Here is an 18,970-nt window from a genome sequence, read left to right as displayed (position 1 = left end):
CAAGCGCTATGTGCTCACAATGGTGGAAGCAACCACTGGATGGCTGGAAACATACCCTGTGCCCCATGCCACTGCCCGGAACACTATCCTGGGCCTTGAGAAGCAAGTCCTGTGGCGACATGGTACCCCAGAGAGAATTGAGTCGGACAACGGGACTCATTTCCGAAACAGCCTCATAGACACCTGGGCCAAAGAGCATGGTATCGAGTGGGTGTATCACATCCCCTATCACGCACCAGCCTCTGGGAAGATAGAACGATACAATGGACTGTTAAAAACTACACTGAGAGCAATGGGTGGTGGGACTTTCAAACACTGGGATACACATTTAGCAAAAGCTACCTGGCTAGTTAACACCAGGGGATCTAACAATCGAGCTGGCCCTGCCCAATCAAAACTTCCACGTACCGTAGAAGGGGATAAAGTCCCCGTAGTGCATATGAAGAATATGCTAGGGAAGACAGTCTGGGTTAGTCCTGCCTCAGGCAAAGGCAAACCCATCCGTGGGATCGCTTTTGCCCAAGGACCTGGGTGCACTTGGTGGGTGATGCGGAAGGATGGGGAAGTCCGATGTGTACCTCATGGGGATCTGATTTTGGGCGAGAATAGCCAATGAATCAGATTGTGTGCTGTTAATTGCTAAGTAACACTGTCACTGTATGTCCTCATTGCTATAATTGCTATCAGTTGTACTACAAGTAAGGCACAGGGATGATGGGATAAGAACTGATCTCAGCAGCTGGCGCCCAGCAGTTTCCTCAAGATCTACATCTTCAGCCCACGGACTGCGTGCATGAGCCACACCGGGTGCACCAGTCACAAGCTCCGAAAAATACAGCATGCAACAGACCAGCACCACCCAGCATCTCACCTGCCCTGAGAGACTGTTCTAACAAATGGAGCCCAAAGCCGTGGATTAAAAGAACTCAACGGACACTTTGGAGGGATGACCCATAAACTAAGGGCATTATATGTGTGTATAGATATATATATATAACAGGGGAAAGTGGTGGCAATTCATTGGAACCTGCTGGGCATGGCATAGATGGTATGGAATAAGGGGTGGATAATGTCCTGGTTCCGGTGGGGATAGGGTTAACTTTTCCTGGTATTTCATGCCATGTGAGCCACGCCCACCCTGAGCTGCCGGGGGAGGGGGCAGGAAGTTGCTGCTTAAAAGCGGGCTGGGGCGTCCCGGGTCCGGCCGGTCGGCGAGCGGCGGTCCCGTAATCGTGTTGTTGTTGTTTGCCTGTTCCCTTTGCTGTTTTGTTAAACTGCCTTTGTCCCAACCCAAGAGTCTTGCCTTTTCTTACGATCCTTCCTGTGTTAGGAAGGCACGTGCGAGCGGCACGTGGTTCTTTGTTGCCATCTGAGGCTAAACCACGACAATTTCAAATTCTTTTTTCTTTAAGAGCTTCATTCTCATCATCTTTTTAAATGATTTATGTGGTAATAGCTAGAAGTTCATCTACTAAAATCAGAAAAAGTTCTGCTCATCTCTGTTGTTGCCTGCTTTTTTTTTTTGTTAGTTTTAAACAATTTAGTGGAAAGTCAAATCACTCACCATATTATTTTGTACTTGGAGAAGGTGCATAGCGCTTTATGCTGACCCTTTAGGTAACAGTCCTTGTGCTTTGTCCTTCCTGGTGCAAACTATATTAACACACGCTTGTTCCAGAATGTGCTGCTGCCCTGCAGACTTCCACAGTGGTTGTTTCAGATTGCCTCTTGCAGTCTGTAGTTGAGTTCCCCTCCCCCAAAGAATAGTTAATTTGTTTGCTGTCAGCAATTGACATGCATGTGGTTGTAATAGGGAGCTGCTAAACCTGCTTGTATGTCAGTGATGAAGAGACAGGATAGAGAAGGATTCTCCCACTGGGTGTGTCAGTAGGTAATCTCCAGTGAAGACTTCTGCAGCTGGAGAGAAGGTGGTATTTCTGTGTGGGGTTCAGATTTTCCAGCATTCAGGCTTCCAGCTGCTGCCCAGCTCTGGTGCTCTGTGTCACTGATGGGAGCTGCATGTTTATTCTGTTGACTGACAGAGGAGCTTAGGATACTAATTTAGACACTAGCATCAGATACTGAGTGTAGGTGGTGTGAATATATATTCTTCTTCCGTATTGCCTAACTTAGTGTGGGTGGTGATCTGTGTCACTGGGGAAGCCTAATGGCAGAACTGCATGTTCAGTTGGCCTGAGGCTGACCCCCCAAATTCTCTGTTTGTGCGTTCAGATGGAGTATTTCCGACCAGCTCAGGTAGACACATGCTGAATTACCAGGTCTTGGTGCCCAGAGCCTGAATTTGTAATTTGAGCACATTAACCTCAGAGGCTGCTTTTCACAATGCTTGTTCCTCAGTTTGATTTTTAGCAGTATTCTATTACCCAGTTACATTTAGTTGCATGTTTGGCACTTGAATAAAGTCCCTCAAGCCACAGAAGCAATGCAGCTAAGATTGAATGTAATCATTATATACATTGTCTCTAAAATAATAGGGTGGCAGTTGCTTTATAATAGGGATGCATGCTCTATAAGAGTATTTTTTAAATACTTTCAAAGCACTTATAGAGTGTGGAAGCTTTAAGCTTTTATATTTTATCTGTAGTGACATGTGTTAAGTAATACCCAGTAATACCCAGAGATTAGGAACTGCAAAGAAAACCATAGACATCTTGGGAATTAACAGAAGGAACTGGCTTTTAGATGTAAATAACAGCTCTGACAGATGAGCTGTGTTGGATTTTGGTGTAGTAGTCTGAGATACCCTCAACCACAGTTGTCTGCATTTCTCTGCTCCCAACAGTTACTGCTTCTGGAGCAGTCAGCAGGGGAAACAAACACCTGAGTGTCACCTGCCCCCAGCTCAGTTAGCTTAAACTGCTAAAAAAGTAGATTTGCACATTTCTGTCTATCCAGAGTTACACTGCTCGAGGCCTGGGGCACACACTTGTTTGTGAACTCTGCTACCAGGTCAGTCATCTAGGGCAGTGGGAGATGGTAAGGTCTTACGTTGCCACAGCAGTTTGATTGACTGCACCTGTATCAGTGCCCTCAGTTACAGATACTTTGAAACACAGCAAACAGCTTGGTAGAAGCTTTTACAGCATTGTTATGTTGTCTCTGGCTGCTTAATAAAAAATGTCCAAGAGTTCTCTATAATAAACAAAAGTAGCTGTGAAATTGTTATGGGGTTTTACATGGCATTTTGAGGATGTTTTCAGAAGCTTTTCCATCCATATGAGAGATTGTTGGCTTTTTTGATATTTTTCAAGTTGTCATTTGGCTTTAGAAATGCGCAGTTAGTTGCAGCTTAAAGTCACTTAGAGTCCAGGTTTTGGCAACTGTGATGCACATGTGTTATAATTAGATTCATTAAAAAATTTTACCAGGCTTAGGGTTTCTTTAAGTAGTCACGAAACTGAAATACTACCTAGATTCATGCCGTTTTAAGAATAACAGGAGACTAGTCCTGTAATAAGATCTGTGAACAGAGATCACCTAGGTAAGACTTGGATACTATCTTTTGAAGGAAAAGGACTGCCTGGGAAGAAGACTTCATGATAAGCATCTTGTTCAGACAGACTGTCTTTAGCATGCTTCTGTGCATGTGTCTTAGGAAAAAGGCCTTTGTCCACCCAGTTTGATGTGAATGTGCACAGTGGAAGTGCAGGTTCTGAATACCAGAGGTGAAATCCTGGTCTGCCTCATGTGAGCAGAAGTTTTGCTGCTCACAGGAAAGAGGGGGACTAAATGGGATAGATGGGAAGCAGCAGTCTGCTATTGTGTGCAGAGCTTATCCTGTTGAAGGCTGAGTGTTCTCTCTCCTTTTCATGCTTTACATCTCAAATGTGCTACCTAATGTGATATTTCAATTTCTGTGCTATATATGAATTTGGCAGACCTCTGAAAATTTTTCCTTTGTTTAGGGTGACTGCATAGGAAATATTTTCCTTTTTCATAAATTTCTTTGTAGGGCTTCATTTCAGCTTTTTTTCACTCTGTATTCTTGGGGAAAAATATCACCTTTTTAGGTGTTGACTTTCAGCATAATCTAGGAGCAAAAAATATATAAATATCATGTCAAATTCCATACATTTTTAACAGCACAATGTCTCCATGCCTGGTGGAAAATTCTCAACTTACATGGCTCAGCTGAACACATTGCACCCATATACCACATATCAGTTCAGAGTGCACTGTTCGGCTGATGACCACTTCTGGAGATGGAGTGACTGGAGCAGGACAGAGGAACACACAACACTGGAAGCCCGTAAGTTTATTTAATTCTTTGATGATAAAATGTTGAACTTGTGAAGCCATATATTTTAAAGTTAGCCATCTAAAAAGCTTACTTTTTGATAGATAGTAAAATTGTCTACTATGTAACTTGGAAAAAAAAAACTTTTTTTTTTTTTTTTCCTTAGCTCCTGCAAGAGGACCAGATATCTGGAGAGAGAGAAGTCCTTCTGGAAAAAGTCTAAATATCTTTTGGAAGGTAGATAGGACGCTTAAAGTTTTAAAATATTATGTACTTAACTATGAAAAAAACTTTTTTTACACATTTGTAAATGAGTGAAGTTTACAGTCAATAAATTGGATTGCTTTTCTTAACTTTTTATAGAACCATCCATTGAGACAAATATTTTTCCACAAATTAGAATGTTATTAAAGTTTTATGATTTAAACATTGCATTGAGAAGCATTTCACATGAAGGATTAAATTTTTAATACATTCTGTCTGAAAATGAAAAACTTACAAACTTATGCGTTACTTCTCAAAGTCACACTGAGTAACTGTCTTTTCTGCCTTGTAGTCCTATACATTCATCAGACTAGATCAGGACATTAAATTCATATTATCCTATGTCTTCTTTTGTTTATTTCATTTGGGTTTTAATGTGCTCTTTGTCCATTCATAGCCCTTATCCCTTTCTGAAGCCAATGGAAAAATAGTGTCTCATGAAGTGTCCTGTTACCTGCTGGAGACACCACTGGAGTATAAAGAAGTCACCGAACCCTCAAACAGTACTGAGATAAAACTTGGAAAAAATGACTGTGTAATTACTGTTGTAGCCAAAAACCATGCAGGTTTGTCTCCCTCTTCAAGGATAACGGGCGTGGAACTTCCAAGTGGTGAGTGCTTCCAGCAGAGAGCTAAACACCTTCAAAGCTTGGGGAATATCTGAGAGAGTGTGTTTATTGAAAAATAAGATGATACATGCTTTGTTTGTTTGTGTTTGGTTTCTGTTTTTTTCCTCACCCAAATCTACTGGGTGGGGGAATAAAAAAATTGCTGCTTTACTTTTAAGGTAGCATCTTGCCAATTAATTGTGCTCCCTGCATAAAAAGGAGGGTGATAGTGTGCAGTCTCTGCAACTATGTTGCACTTTTCTGGAGACCTCCCAGGAACAAGGATGAGGCTTCAAAGCATTAGTGTCCATCTCTGATGTTTAGGGAGCTCAGTTTATTTCTGTGTGTTCTTGTTGAGATGTTGAAAAGTGTTATATGTTAAAGAGAATCAGAATAAATTTTTGGTGGTGTTGTGTGGCTTTTTAAGAGAACCGTCAGTTCAATACCTCTGAGCTCTGCAGGAGAATATTAATTGGGCTGGTTGGTAAAGTATTGGCATCCTTGTACTAGGAGCTGGGGTCTGAAAAGGAGATAGGACTTTAGCTTCCCTATTAAAACACTGTCATTCTTGCTGTGGGCTTTTCTAAAGGGAAAATAGCTGAGCCAGATAATGATTTTCTGCTCCTAACACTGAACTTGGGGAGAAGATAATATTGCATGTGGCTATTGAGAGTCCATGCTTTCCTGCACACCAGGAAGAGTGTGATCTCCCAAAGCCCAAATCTTTAGCTCCAGATCTGCCCAATGCTCTGCAGGGAGGACAGATTTACACAGCGAAGCTCCTCTCTGCTTGTTTGCCAGGAGCATGTACAATGCTGCTTCTCCTTCCCCACCCAGAGAACAGGTATCACAGTTGCCTGTCTTGCAACTCAGGTTCTGATAAGACAGTACCATCTCTCGCAGGAACAAATGTTGACTGAGATTCACTTTGAGAGAAAAACTGAGTTTGTTTCTATGCAAAGGAAAACCATTGATCTTAATGTTTCTTGTGCTTCTCCAAAACACCAATACCTAAAATATATTCTCAATCTGCTCCTTGGAGGAAAAAGTAATTGTATGGGACAGTTGAACGAATGAAAATGCTTTTATAGCTCTCCTTCAGCAGTAAGAGACCAGACACAGAACTAGACTCTGGGAGTCAAGGAGGTCTCTGTAATAGGTTTGTGGTGTGGGACGGCTGATAGTAGCTTTGTGTTCAATTATAGTTTGCTCTCTGATGTCTGAGGTTCCCTTTGGTGTTACCCAACTTGCACTTGTTGAAGATTTGCTCCCAATTTGGTTATAGGAATTATCTGAGTCACTGACTGGAGTAATGAAAGATGACTCATTTGCTGAACTGGATGACATTTCTGCCCAAACATCTTTTCTGTCTGCTTCCTGTGTACAGTCTGTAAGTGCTTTTAATGTCCATAAGAGAGCAGTGGCTCTGAAGCTTGAGATCTGCTGTGAAAACACAAACAAAGGGTAATCTGCCTTAATTAATTTGTCACCATCTCTGAAAAGTGCTCTGCAGAGAGTCGGGGCATATAATCTGGCTGTTACAGGCTCTCCTACCACAGTAATACTGGAGTAGTTATTTCTACTAGTCTAGGTTGCAGCTATAAATACACCAAAATGACCAGTACTGCCCTGGGTGAATTACTAGTCATCTAGCACAGGAAATAAAATTGAGAGTTGTGTATTTAAGCATTTTTTAGAGAGTATGTGCTCACGGTCAGTAAAAAGTCTTTCCTGTAAATAGAAAAATTAAAGCAGTCTAAATAGAAATATGCTCTCTTACAGCATCATAGAACTGTGGTTTCACTGGATGTGCAATAGTTTTTTAGGGAAAAGTATTGAAAGACTTCTGCAGTTGCCTTTCTAATCATGTGTGTCTGTCTTGCCATTATCAAGCTAGAAAAGGATTGTATACTTAGCTATATGTTAAGATTATTTAGAAATAGCCAGTCCTTCAACATTCACAGTAAGAGTAAAGTTTTGGCAACATTGCTTCTTAAAAACTGCCCTTGCCCTTCAGCCTTCCATAGTTTATGGCTTCAATGACATGAAATAACAGACTCAATAGGGAGCATAAATGAGAACACTGAAAAAGGAAAAACTGAAACCCTGAGATTTGTTTTTTCAGATCTGTCATGGGGCCACAGCTGTAATGGTGGCCTTTGGAACACATCCCTTGGCTCTGCAGGGTCCCATCTGACAGACATCCATGGAGGGAAGCTGCAGGAATCAGAAGTCATTCCCAGATCTGATCACTTCAAGGGAAACTAAACCTTTGATAATAAGAAACAAAAAATAGACTAAATAAAGGAAAAGTGGGAGGAGGGGGTATTTACACTGGGTAGACTGGAGCCTCTGTAAAGTTCACCAGGGACTTGACTTTTGCTGTTGATTCTCAGTGAAAAATGGTAGTCCGTGGTCAGGCGAGTATTATCTGCTGTTTTATCACAGGGAGAGACCATGGACTCTCCATTCTACTTCGCCCCCCGTGTTGCTTTGCAAGCAATATTGTACAGGGAATCGCAAATGTTTTCCACCTGATTGGTCCTCTTGTATCACCAAGTGGGATACCAGCAATCCCACTTGTCGGTGATACAGTGCTTTGTTGTCATTGAGCGTGGATTCTTAGGGCGAAATATTAAAGGAAAGCTTACATTCTCTGCAAAAGGGGGTTGGCAACTTATGAGGATTATCAAGATATAACGAAGCTATGTAGGGGGAAAATTAGAAGGGCCAAAGCTCAATCAGAACTCAGCTTGGCCACTGCAGTTAAAGACAATAAGAAGAGATTCTTTCAGTATATCAATAGAAAAAGGAAGACTAGGGAAAATGTAGGCCCACTGACGAATGAGACGGGTGCCCTAGTAGTGGAAGACACAGAGAAGGCAGAGTTACTGAATGCCTTCTTTTCTTCGGTCTTCACTGCTAAAGCTGCCTCTCACGAATCCCAGACCCTGGAGGCAAGGGGGAAGGTCTGGAGAGAGGAAGATTTTCCCTCAGTTGAGGAGGACCGGGTCAGAGACCACTTGGCCAAGCTGGACATTCATAAGTCCATGGGCCCTGAGGGGATGCACCCGCGAGTGCTGAGAGAGCTGGCAGATGTTATTGCTAGACCACTCTCCATCGTCTTTGAAAGGTCATGGGGAACAGGAGAGGTGCCTGAGGACTGGAGGAAGGCTGACATCACTCCAATCTTCAAAAAAGGCAAGAAGGAGGACCCAGGGAACTACAGACCGGTTAGTCTCACCTCTGTCCCTGGGAAGGTAATGGAGCGACTCATTCTGGATGTCAGCTCCAAACACGTTGAGGAACAGGAAGTCATTGGAAGTGGTCAACATGGATTTACCAAGGGTAAATCATGCTTGACCAATCTGATAGCTTTCTATGATGTTATAACGGGTTGGCTGGATGAGGGGAGAGCCATAGATGTCATCTACCTTGACTTTAGCAAGGCTTTTGACACTGTCTCCCATAACATCCTCATTAGGAAGCTGAGGAAGTATGGGCTAGATGAGGTGACGGTGAGGTGGATCGAGAGCTGGCTGTGTGACAGAACTCAGAGGGTTGTGATCAGCGGCACAGAGTCTAGTTGGAGGCCTGTAACCAGTGGTGTCCCCCAGGGGTCAATACTCGGTCCAATTTTGTTCAGTATATTCATTAATGACCTGGATGATGGGACAGAGTGTATCCTCAGCAAGTTCGCTGATGATACCAAACTGGGAGGGGTGGCTGATACTCCAGAGGGCCGTGCTGCCATCCAGCGTGACCTGGACAGGCTGGAGAGCTGGGCAGAGAAGAGCCTAATGAGGTTCAACCAAAGCAAGTGCAAGGTCCTGCACCTGGCGATGCACCAGTATAGGTTAGGGGTGGACCTGCTGGGAAGTAGTTCTGAGGAGAAGGATCTGGGGGTCCTGGTAGACAGTAAATTATCCATGAGCCAACAATGTGCCCTTGTTGCCAAGAAGGCCAATGGAATCCTGGGCTGCATAGGGAAGAGTGTGGCCAGTAGGTCGAAGGAGGTCATTCTCCCCCTCTACTCCGCACTGGTGAGGCCACAACTGGAATACTGCGTCCAGTTTTGGGCTCCCCAGTTCAAGAGGGACAGGGAACTGCTGGAGCGGGTCCAGCGAAGGGTAACTAAGATGATTGAGGGACTGGAGCATCTCCCTTATGAGGAAAGGCTGAGAGAGCTGGGACTCTTTAGCCTGGAGAAGAGAAGGCTGAGGGGAGACCTTATTATGGCATACAAGTATCTAAAGGGTGGGTTGAAGGAGGATGGTGCCAGACTCTTTTCATTGGTTCCCAGTGACAGGACGAGGGGCAATGGGCACAAGTTGGAACATAGGAAGTTCCGTTCAAATACACGGAAAAACTTCTTTACGGTGAGGGTGACAGAGCACTGGAACAGGCTGCCCAGGGAGGTTGTGGAGTCCCCTTCTCTGGAGATTTTCAAGACTCGCCTGGATGCAGTCCTGAGTAATGTGCTCTAGGCAATCCTGCTTTAGCAGGGGAGTTGGACTAGATGATCTCTAGAGGTCCCTTCCAACTCTGAAGATTCTGTGATTCTGTGATTTCTATTCTTGTGGCCTTCTCATGGTTTGAACCGTTGATCATTCTACATCCTACTTGGATTTCCTCTCCTGTCTTACCTTTCAGGGTTGGATATCAACTATTCCAGGTCCACTCATGTTTTGAGAACATCTCGTTTTCATGTAGAACTACAGTGGCCAAACTCAATTTTCCCTTTCTTGTACCTGCCATCGCATTGTGTTTAATAAAAGCTTGAGGCCATGGCCACTCTGGGTCTCTTTGACTACAAACAACAGGGAATAAAAAGGTAAAACCGAATAGCATCAATTCTATCTGCCGGTTCATCATTTTAGAATTTGGACCTCCAAATAGCCATACACAATAAATATAATATTACTGCCAGGATCAGTGTCAGGACTCCCTGGAGGCACTCAAGGTTAGCATAGACCAATCCGTTTGTCCACGTACGGTTCATTTAAGGTTCCTGTAAGACACAAAAGAAAAGAAAATCTGCTCGGTCTTATTTGACCGACGGGGTTAAAAAGAGAGATCCACCGGGTACTAATCCGGTATATCTTTCCTGAACAATCTTTGGCTTCCCATGCATGGGGATTTTTGGGAGTAACTAGCACCATTGGTACCATTCCAATTTGAGGTATTTTCACCAGCACAGGTAGTCCAGGGTGAAATCTTCCTAGGTATTTTCCCTGTTCATTGGGATCTTTTGGAGAGATGATATTGGCAGATACACAGAAAGCTTTCATTTTAGGACAGCCGTCTCCACTCCATCTGTTATTTAATTGATAGATGGCATCATCCAATCGCAAATGCCAACTAGGTTCATGAGTTTTTGCTAAACGCTTAACCAATCCATTGGTGCGTTCAACAATGCCATTAGCCTGGGGATAATAGGGAGTATGAAATACCCACCAAATCCCTTCTTCCTTGGCCCAATCTTGTACCACTATAGCGGTAAAGTGTGAACCGTCATCACTTTGGATTTCCTCGGGAAGGGGAAGTGTGCTGAACCACCCTTTTAGGCCTTTTACTGTGTTGTCCCCAGGAGCTGATTTGAAGCTAGTGGCCATAGTGAGGCCGGAGATAATCTCCACTCCTACCAGGACATATCTTTTCCCACCTGATGATCTCAAGGGTCCAATATAATCGATTTGCCAGGAATGCCACAACGTTTTCTTGTCCCGAATGTGTAAGGGAGGTGCCTTACTCGGATGATCTTTGCTGAGTCGTAGGCGACATTGTGAACAGGCAGTTACTACTTGTTCGCACAGCTTAACTGACACAGGCCACCCCCGGGCTAGACCTTCCTGATACAGGTCAGCACGGCCTGTGTGTCCACACTTAACATGTAACCATTCGAGTAAGCGTTCCCATTCCCGACCATCATCTACAATGTCAATTTGCTGCAGCCGCGTGAGGCTATCTACCTGCTGGTTGAATTGAGCAGTGATCGAGTTTGAACGATCATGGCCTTTTACCCAACCAATGTGCAATGTTCTCTGTCCTCCTATTTCTAACAGTTGCTTCCAACTATCGATTTCCCAAACTGGGACCCTGTTCACCTGCCAATCATTGGCTGCCCAGTGGCCTATCCATTCAGTGGTTCCTTTAAAAACAGCATATGAGTCAGTGTAAATGTAACTAGCCCCATGTTGTGCAGCTAGTAGGACAGCTCTGAGTTCCCCTACTTGTACACTATCTTCACCTGTTTCGGTTGCTCTTTCTCCCGTTGCTACTTCCAGTGCTACGGCTTTGTACTTCCACTTATTGTTCTCCCGGTGAGATGATGCATCTGTAAACCACACTCCTGTAAGATCACCGCCTTCCTTCAAAGGAGGAGCTTCCCGAATCGGAGATGGTCTGTTTGGTGGGGATTGGAACAATAGGGCACCATCTATATCCTTTTGCAGCTTGGATACTTTGACACTGCCTTCAGAGACTGGCATGATTTCATTAATGCCTTCTAGATAAGCATACCACTTCCGAACTGTAGGTTTCTGGGCAATGCCAGCTGGTGGTGTTGTCCCTTTACAGACCACATCTAGGAGGTGGAAAGGTCCCCGAATGATCACACTCTGTTCTCTTCTTATCTGCTCTGCTCGTTGCAACGCTCGCACTAGGGACAGTAAACCCTTCTCAAGGTCTGAATATCTGCTCTCAGTATCATTGAAGGAGTGAGAGCTAAATTCTAATGGTCTTTCTGGTCCTGCTGGTCCCTTCTGCCATAAATTACAATGAGAACCGTGTTTACTGAACCCCCATTCTACATGGACAGGGTCAGTTGGATGTATAGGACCAAGGTGTTGGAATAACCTTAGCTCCTTTATTAGCAATTCCAGGGTATTAGTATGTTGTTCAGTCCACTCCCAGGATTTTCCCTTTTTGAGCAAATTATAAAGGGGGAGAGCAATGATGGAAAAGCCAGGGATGTGTTTACGCCAGTAACCTAAAGTTCCCAGAACTTGCTGTAACTCCTTCACACTGGATGGATTCTGTCCATGCTCTATTTTTTCCAGGGTATCCTGAGGGACAGAAGCATCTCCTTTAATCCACCAGACCCCCAGGAATTTAACTTCCTGTGCAGGTCCCTGACACTTTGAGTCTGGAATTTCCAATCCTAAATCAAGTAATGTTTTTCGGATGTTTTCCATCATGTCTTTAACACTTTCTTGGTTTTCTCCCCCTATTAGGATGTCATCAATATATTGGTATACTGTACATCCCTTTGAAACAGGAACCTCTGCTAGGACTTTAGCCAAAGCATTATGAGCAATAGTGGGGGAATGTTTGTATCCTTGTGGAAGTCGGTTAAAAGTATATTGGACTCCTTTCCACGTGAATGCAAACCGCGCTTTGTCCCGCTCAAGGAGCACTGGAACAGGCTGCCCAGGGAGGTTGTGGAGTCCCCTTCTCTGGAGATTTTCAAGACTCGCCTGGATGCAGTCCTGAGTGATGTGCTCTAGGCAATCCTGCTTTAGCAGGGGAGTTAGACTAGATGATCTCTAGAGGTCCCTTCCAACTCTGAAGATTCTGTGATTCTGTGATGGTATTTGTCAGAATTAGGTTGCTGGTTGGACTAGCTGATCTGAAAGGTCCCTTCCAACCTAGACAATTCTGTGATTCTGTGATACTTGTATGGAGGTCCTGGGCCAGACTTGTGTCCCATCTTGGCTAAGTAGATGGATTTCAGGTTCCCAAAGACAGAGTCTTCTGCCATCCTGCACATTCCCTGCTCAGGCTAAATGAATATACGCTATTTTGTAGAGAAGAAATAGAATCATAAAATCATAGACTCATCAACCCTCCAACGGGGAAAATGACAAAGTTAGCTGACCTTGGTTGTTATAGCAATAAGTATAAGCAGGAGCCTCTCTGCATACCATTCCTTGTCATAAATTACAGCTAATCAGGTCGTCTCACTCTGAGAATGAACAGTATCTCCACAATATGCTGTTAATTTCAGAGGGTTTCAGAGAGTTCATTTAGTTAGAAGAGGCTCAGCTGCAAAGTAAAATTACTGAACAGAAAATTGGTTCTGTTTTACCACAGACCAGGACATTCCACCCCTTATTCCATACCATTTGCATCGTGCTCAGATCACTATTACTTTTATCTATCAAATCTATACACACACACACATATATAGGTACACACAGGTCACTCATTTATGATTTATCTTTATACACAAAAGTTTGTTATGTTAATTTAGTTCATAACTGCAGGATTTCATCTATCATAGCAGACTCTCAGGGCAGGAAAGATGGTATGAAATTCATTCTGGTTCGTGCCCACGGGTAGCATGTCCACCTCAAAGAGTTTGCTGGACGCCACTTGATGAAGTTACCTCAGGTTTCATCACTACTATGTTATCCTGAAAAACACTTATTAAACACTGTTAGTATTATATGACAGTTAACATCATACATCTCAGAATTAAGTATTCTCACCCAGGGTCAAATTTCCTTGAGGTACACATTGAACTTCTCCATTCTTCAGCATCACCCACCAAGTACATCCAGGTCCTTGAGCAAAAACAGTCCCAAGAATGGGTTTGCCTTTGCCTGAAAACCCAAACGGTTTTCCCCAACATATTCCTTTCATGCACCACAGGGACTTTATCCCCTTCTACAGTATGTAAAAGGTCTGATCGAGCAGGACCAGCTTGATTGATGGATCCCCTGGTGTTAACTAACCAGGTAGCTTGTGCTAAATGCTTGTCACAATTTTTAAAGGATCCACTACCCATTGCCTTCAGGGTAGTTTTTAAACAGTCCATTGTATCGCTCCAATTTCCCAGAAGCTGGTGCACGATAGGGGATATGATATACCCACTCAATGCCATGTTCTTTTGCCCAATTACTTAGAATCATAGAATCTTCATGGTTGGAAAGGACCTTTGAGATCATTGAGTCCAACCATACACACACACAAAAAACAACCCACAATCTCTGCCACTAGAGCATGCCCTGAAGTGCCACATCTAGACGTTTCTTAAATACCTCTAGGGATGGTGACTCAACCACCTCCCTGGGCAGGCTGTTCCAGTGCCTGACCACTCTTTCAGTAAAGTAATTCTTCCTAATATCTAACCTAAACCTCCCCTGCTGCAACTTCAGACCATTTCCTCTGGTCCTGTCATCATTCACCTGGGAGAAGAGGCCAACGCCCACCTCTCTCCAACCTCCTTTCAGGTAGTTGTAGAGGGCAGTGAGGTCTCCCCTCAGCCTCCTCTTCTCCAAGCTAAACATGCCCAGCTCCCTCAGCCTCTCCTCATATGACCTGGTCTCCAGACCCCTCACCAGCCTGGTAGCTCTCCTCTGGACACGCTCCAGCCCTTCCATGTCCCTTTTGTACAGAGGGGCCCAGAACTGGACACAGTACTCGAGGTGAGGCCTCACCAGTGCTGAGTACAGAGGCACGATCACTTCCCTACTCCTGCTGGCCACGCTATTCCTGATACAAGCCAGAATGCTGTTGGCCTTCTTGGCCACCTGGGCACACTGCTGGCTCATGTTAAGCTGGCCATCCACCAGCACCCCCCAGATCCTTTTCTGCTGGGCAGCTTTCCAGCCACTCTTCCCCAAGCCTGTAGCGTTGCTTGGGGTTGTTGTGACCGAAATGCAGGACCCGGCACTTGGCCTTATTAAGCCTCATACAGTTGGCCTTGGCCCATTGATCCAGCCTGTCCAGGTCCCTCTGTAGAGCCTTCCTACCCTCAAGCAGATCAACTCTCCCACCTAGATTGGTGTCCTCTGCAAACTTACTGAGGGTGCACTCAATCCCCTCATCCAGATCATCGATAGAGATGTTAAACAAAACTGGCCCCAAAACTGAGCCCTGAGGGACACCACTGGTGACCGGCCGCCAAGAGGATTTCACCCCATTAATCACAACTCTCTGGGCACGGCCATCCAGCCAGTTTTTAAGCCAGCGAAGTGTATACTTGTCTATGCCATGATTCTCCAGCTTCTCCAGGAGAATGCTGTGGGGGACGGTGTCAAAGGCCTTACCAAAGTCCAGATAGACAACGTCCACAGTCTTCCCCACATCCAGAAGGCGGGTCACATGGTCATAGAAAGAGATCAGGTTGGTTAAGCAGGACCTCCCTTTCCTAAACCCATGCTGGCTGGCCCTGATCCCTTGGCTGCCCTGTACTTGCCCTGAGAGCTCACTCAAGATGATCCTCTCCATGATCTTTCCTGGTACCGAGGTCAGGCTGACAGGCCTGGAGTTCCCCGGATCCCCCTTCCGACCCTTCTTGTAGATGGGTGTCACAGTAGCCACCCTCCAGTCATCTGGTACCTCCCCTGTTGACCAGGATTGTTGATCAATGATGGAGAGAGGCTTGGTGAGCTCTCCCGCCAGCTCCCCGAATACTCTTGGGTGAATCCCATCCGGCCCCATAGACTTATGTGCGTCTAGGTGCAGAAGCAGATCGTTGACTACTTCCTCCTGGATTATGGGTGGGTTGTTCTGCTCTCCATCCTTATCTTCCAGCTCAGGAGGCTGGATGCCCTGGGGATAGCTGGTCTGACTATTGATGACGGAGGCAAAGAAGGCATTAAGTATCTCAGCCTTCTCCTCGTCCTTGGTTGCAACTTTCCCCCCGCATCCAGTAAGGGATGGAGATTCTCCCTTGCTCTCTTTTTGTTGATGTATTTATAAAAACTTTTTTTATAAACTTATAGGACTGTTTTTGAAATGAGTCCCATTGTCTGACTCAATTCTTTCTGGAGTACCATGTCGCCACAAGACTTGCCTTTCAAGGCCCAGGATGGTATTCTGGGCAGTGGCACAGAGTACGTCATAGGTTTCCAACCATCCGGTGATTGCTTCCACCATTGTAAGCAGATAGCGCTTACCCTGGTGGGTTTGAGCGAGTGCGATGTAGTCAATTTGCCAAGGCTCCCCATACTTATATTTCAACCATCATCCACCATACTACAAAGGTTTTAACCTGTTAGCTTGCTTGATTTCAGCGCATGCTTCACAGTTGTGGATAACCTGTGCAATAGCATCCATGGTTAAATCCACCCCTCGGTCATGAGCCCATTTATATGTTGCATCCCTTCCTTGATGACCTGAAGTGTCATGGGCCCACCGAGCTAAAAATAGTTCACCTTTATGTTCCCAGTCCAAATCTGTCTGGGAAATCTTATCAGCCTGGTGCACTTGCTGATTGTTTTGATGTTCCTCAGTGGCCCGACTCATGGGTACGTAGGCATCTACATGGCGTACCTTTACGGCTAGTTTCCCTAGCTGGTCAGCAATATCTTGCCATAATTCAACAGCCCAGATGGGTTTGCCTCTGCGCTGCCAGTTGCTCTGCTTCCACTGCTTTAACCACCCCCACAAAGCATTGGCCACCATCCATGAGTCAGTATAGAGATAGAGTATTGGCCACTTTTCATGTTCAGCAATGTCCAAAGCCAGCTGGATGGCTTTTACCTCTGCAAACTGGCTCGATTCACCTTCTCATTCAGCAGCTTCTGTGACTTGTCATGTAGGACTCCACACAGCAGCTTTCCACCTCAGATGCTTTCCTGCAACATGACAAGATCCATCAGTGAACAGAGCATACTGTTTCTCATTATCTGAGAGTTCATTATATGGTGGGGCTTCCTCAGCACGAGTCACCACCTCCTCTGGCTGCATTGTGAAGTCTTCGCCTTCGGGACACTTTGTGATCACTTCTATGATTCCTGGATGATTGGGGTTTCCTATTCAAGCTCGCTGAGTGATTAAGGCAATCCATTTACTCCAGGTACCATTGGTGGCATGATGAGTAGAAGGAATTTTACCCTTGAACATCCAGCCCAGGACTGGTAATGGGGGCACCAGGAGGAGCTGTGCTTCAGTACCAATTACGTCTGAAGCAGCTCTAACTCCTTGATATGCTGCCAAGATTTCTTTCTCAGTTGGGGTATAGTCAGCCTCACACCAGTGAATTATAAGGCAAATGAGCCCTTTTAATGATGCCTCTTTTTTCCAATTCCAATACCACCCCGTCAACTCCTGCAAGTGCAGCTGCAGGCAGTGGATATTGTTGAACATTGGTGATTTTAGAGGGAGGTAAAGGCATGGAAGTTTCCAATAGACTCAATTTCACTGTGTCTAATCCTTTTTCATGTCCTGCAAAACTCCACACAGTTCCATCTGGGAATTTCCACATTCCATTCGCCCACGCAGCACGTCAAATCCTAGGAGGTTAGTACACGAGGCACCCACTAACACTTCTGTCCTAATCAGTTGCTGTTCCCCTGGCAACCAGAGGTTAATTTTTGCAACGGGGCATGTTTTTACAACACCATCAATTCCTGTGAAGTTGACTCTGCGTCGGGTGGGATTTATACCTAGAAGTTGTGCTGTTTTGTTAGTGATTGCAGACATTTGGGCTCCGGTATCAATAATAAAGTTTACTGACATTTTCCAGGGTCCAACAGGAATGGCAATAACAGGTTCGGAATCTTTATGAGAGAGCCATTGAATAGCTAGTACCCGCCGGACAGGGTGGCTCACTGCCCTCCCCGGGGATAGGAGTTTTTTGGCTGGAACTCTGACAAATCAATCAAGTTACGCTCTGGTGCAGAAGGCACAATTTTCTCACAGCTTGGGGACTCTCTGGTTAGATTTTTCTCCCCAGCCGCATTATTCTTTCTAGTTAGAGATTGGACCAGTGTACAGAGATCTCCTGTAGGGACACCGTGCAAGAATTGTCGGGGTACCCCCAGTTCTACGGCTTTACGCCACAACTCATTCCGGTCCTTATCGGGCTTAAACCTTCCATCCGATTTAGGGTTTTGAGTGTGAGTTCGGACTTGGCGAACCTTTTGGGGGCGATCGGAGGATTTTTCACTAGTTAGGCTGGCCCAGCCCATTCGACGCCCGTATTGGTCTATTTCCTGTACATATTCATTCCAGGTGGGTATGTAGTAATGCCGACTCTGCCTATGATTACCCCGAACATCTCATATGCGATCTTGAGTGCTGACAACAAACAGCTTCAGGCAATCAGGAAGACCACGGATGGGGATTTCCGAAAGTCTTCTCTGTCATACATGGCTTGCAGACAAGCTGCTTTCCATATTGCCGCAAACAGATCAGAGTAGCCTGTAGCTCTAATCTCTAACAGCTTCCCCCCTCTCTCGTGGATCCATACCACCTGCCCAATAGGATGCTCAAGCGGTTAGGGAATAATTACGATCTCCGGGCATAGTGGTTAAAAACACTTCTGGTCCCCAAGAGTCTCCTGCTTCTTCCTCACTCAACATTCAAAGTATTCAAAGACCACTTCCTCCAAGCTCAGGATCGGTGCATCCCTAAGAGAAAGAAATTGGGCAAGGGATGCAGGAGACCTGCATGGTTGAGCAGGGAGCTTCTGAAAAAGCTCAAGTGGAAGAATTAAATTTACAATAAGTGGAAGAAGGGACTGACCCCTTGGGAGGATTACAAGAATGCTGTCAGAGTGTGCAGGGACGAAACGAAGAAAGCCAAGGCCTCCTTGGAATTAAACCTGACAAGGGATGTCAAGCTCAACAGGAAGGGCTTCTACAAGTATATTGGAGGCAAAAGGAAGACCAGAGAAGTTGTGGGCCCACTGTTGAATGAGACAGGAGCCATGGTGACGGAGGATGTGGAGAAGGTGGAGTTACTGAATGCCTTCTTTGCTTCAGTCTTTACTGCTCAGCCCAGCCCTCAGGAGTCCCAGGCATTGGGGAAAGTAATGGGGAAAGAGGAAGACTTCCCTTGGGTTGAGGAGGATCGAGTGAGGGATCAATTAGGTCAATTAGATATC

The 18,970-nt window shown here is 45.1% G+C and overlaps 1 pseudogene; it reads left to right on the top strand.

The window, feature by feature from the left end:
* The window catches only part of LOC141735467 (leukemia inhibitory factor receptor-like), an 86,464-nt pseudogene that overhangs the window by 53,117 nt on the left and 14,377 nt on the right, over nt 1-18,970 (top strand).

This window comes from Larus michahellis, chromosome W (assembly GCF_964199755.1).
Source record: "Larus michahellis chromosome W, bLarMic1.1, whole genome shotgun sequence".
Taxonomy (NCBI): domain Eukaryota; kingdom Metazoa; phylum Chordata; class Aves; order Charadriiformes; family Laridae; genus Larus; species Larus michahellis.
Note: the sequence above shows the minus strand (reverse complement) of the source record. Positions and strands in the feature narration are given on the sequence as shown.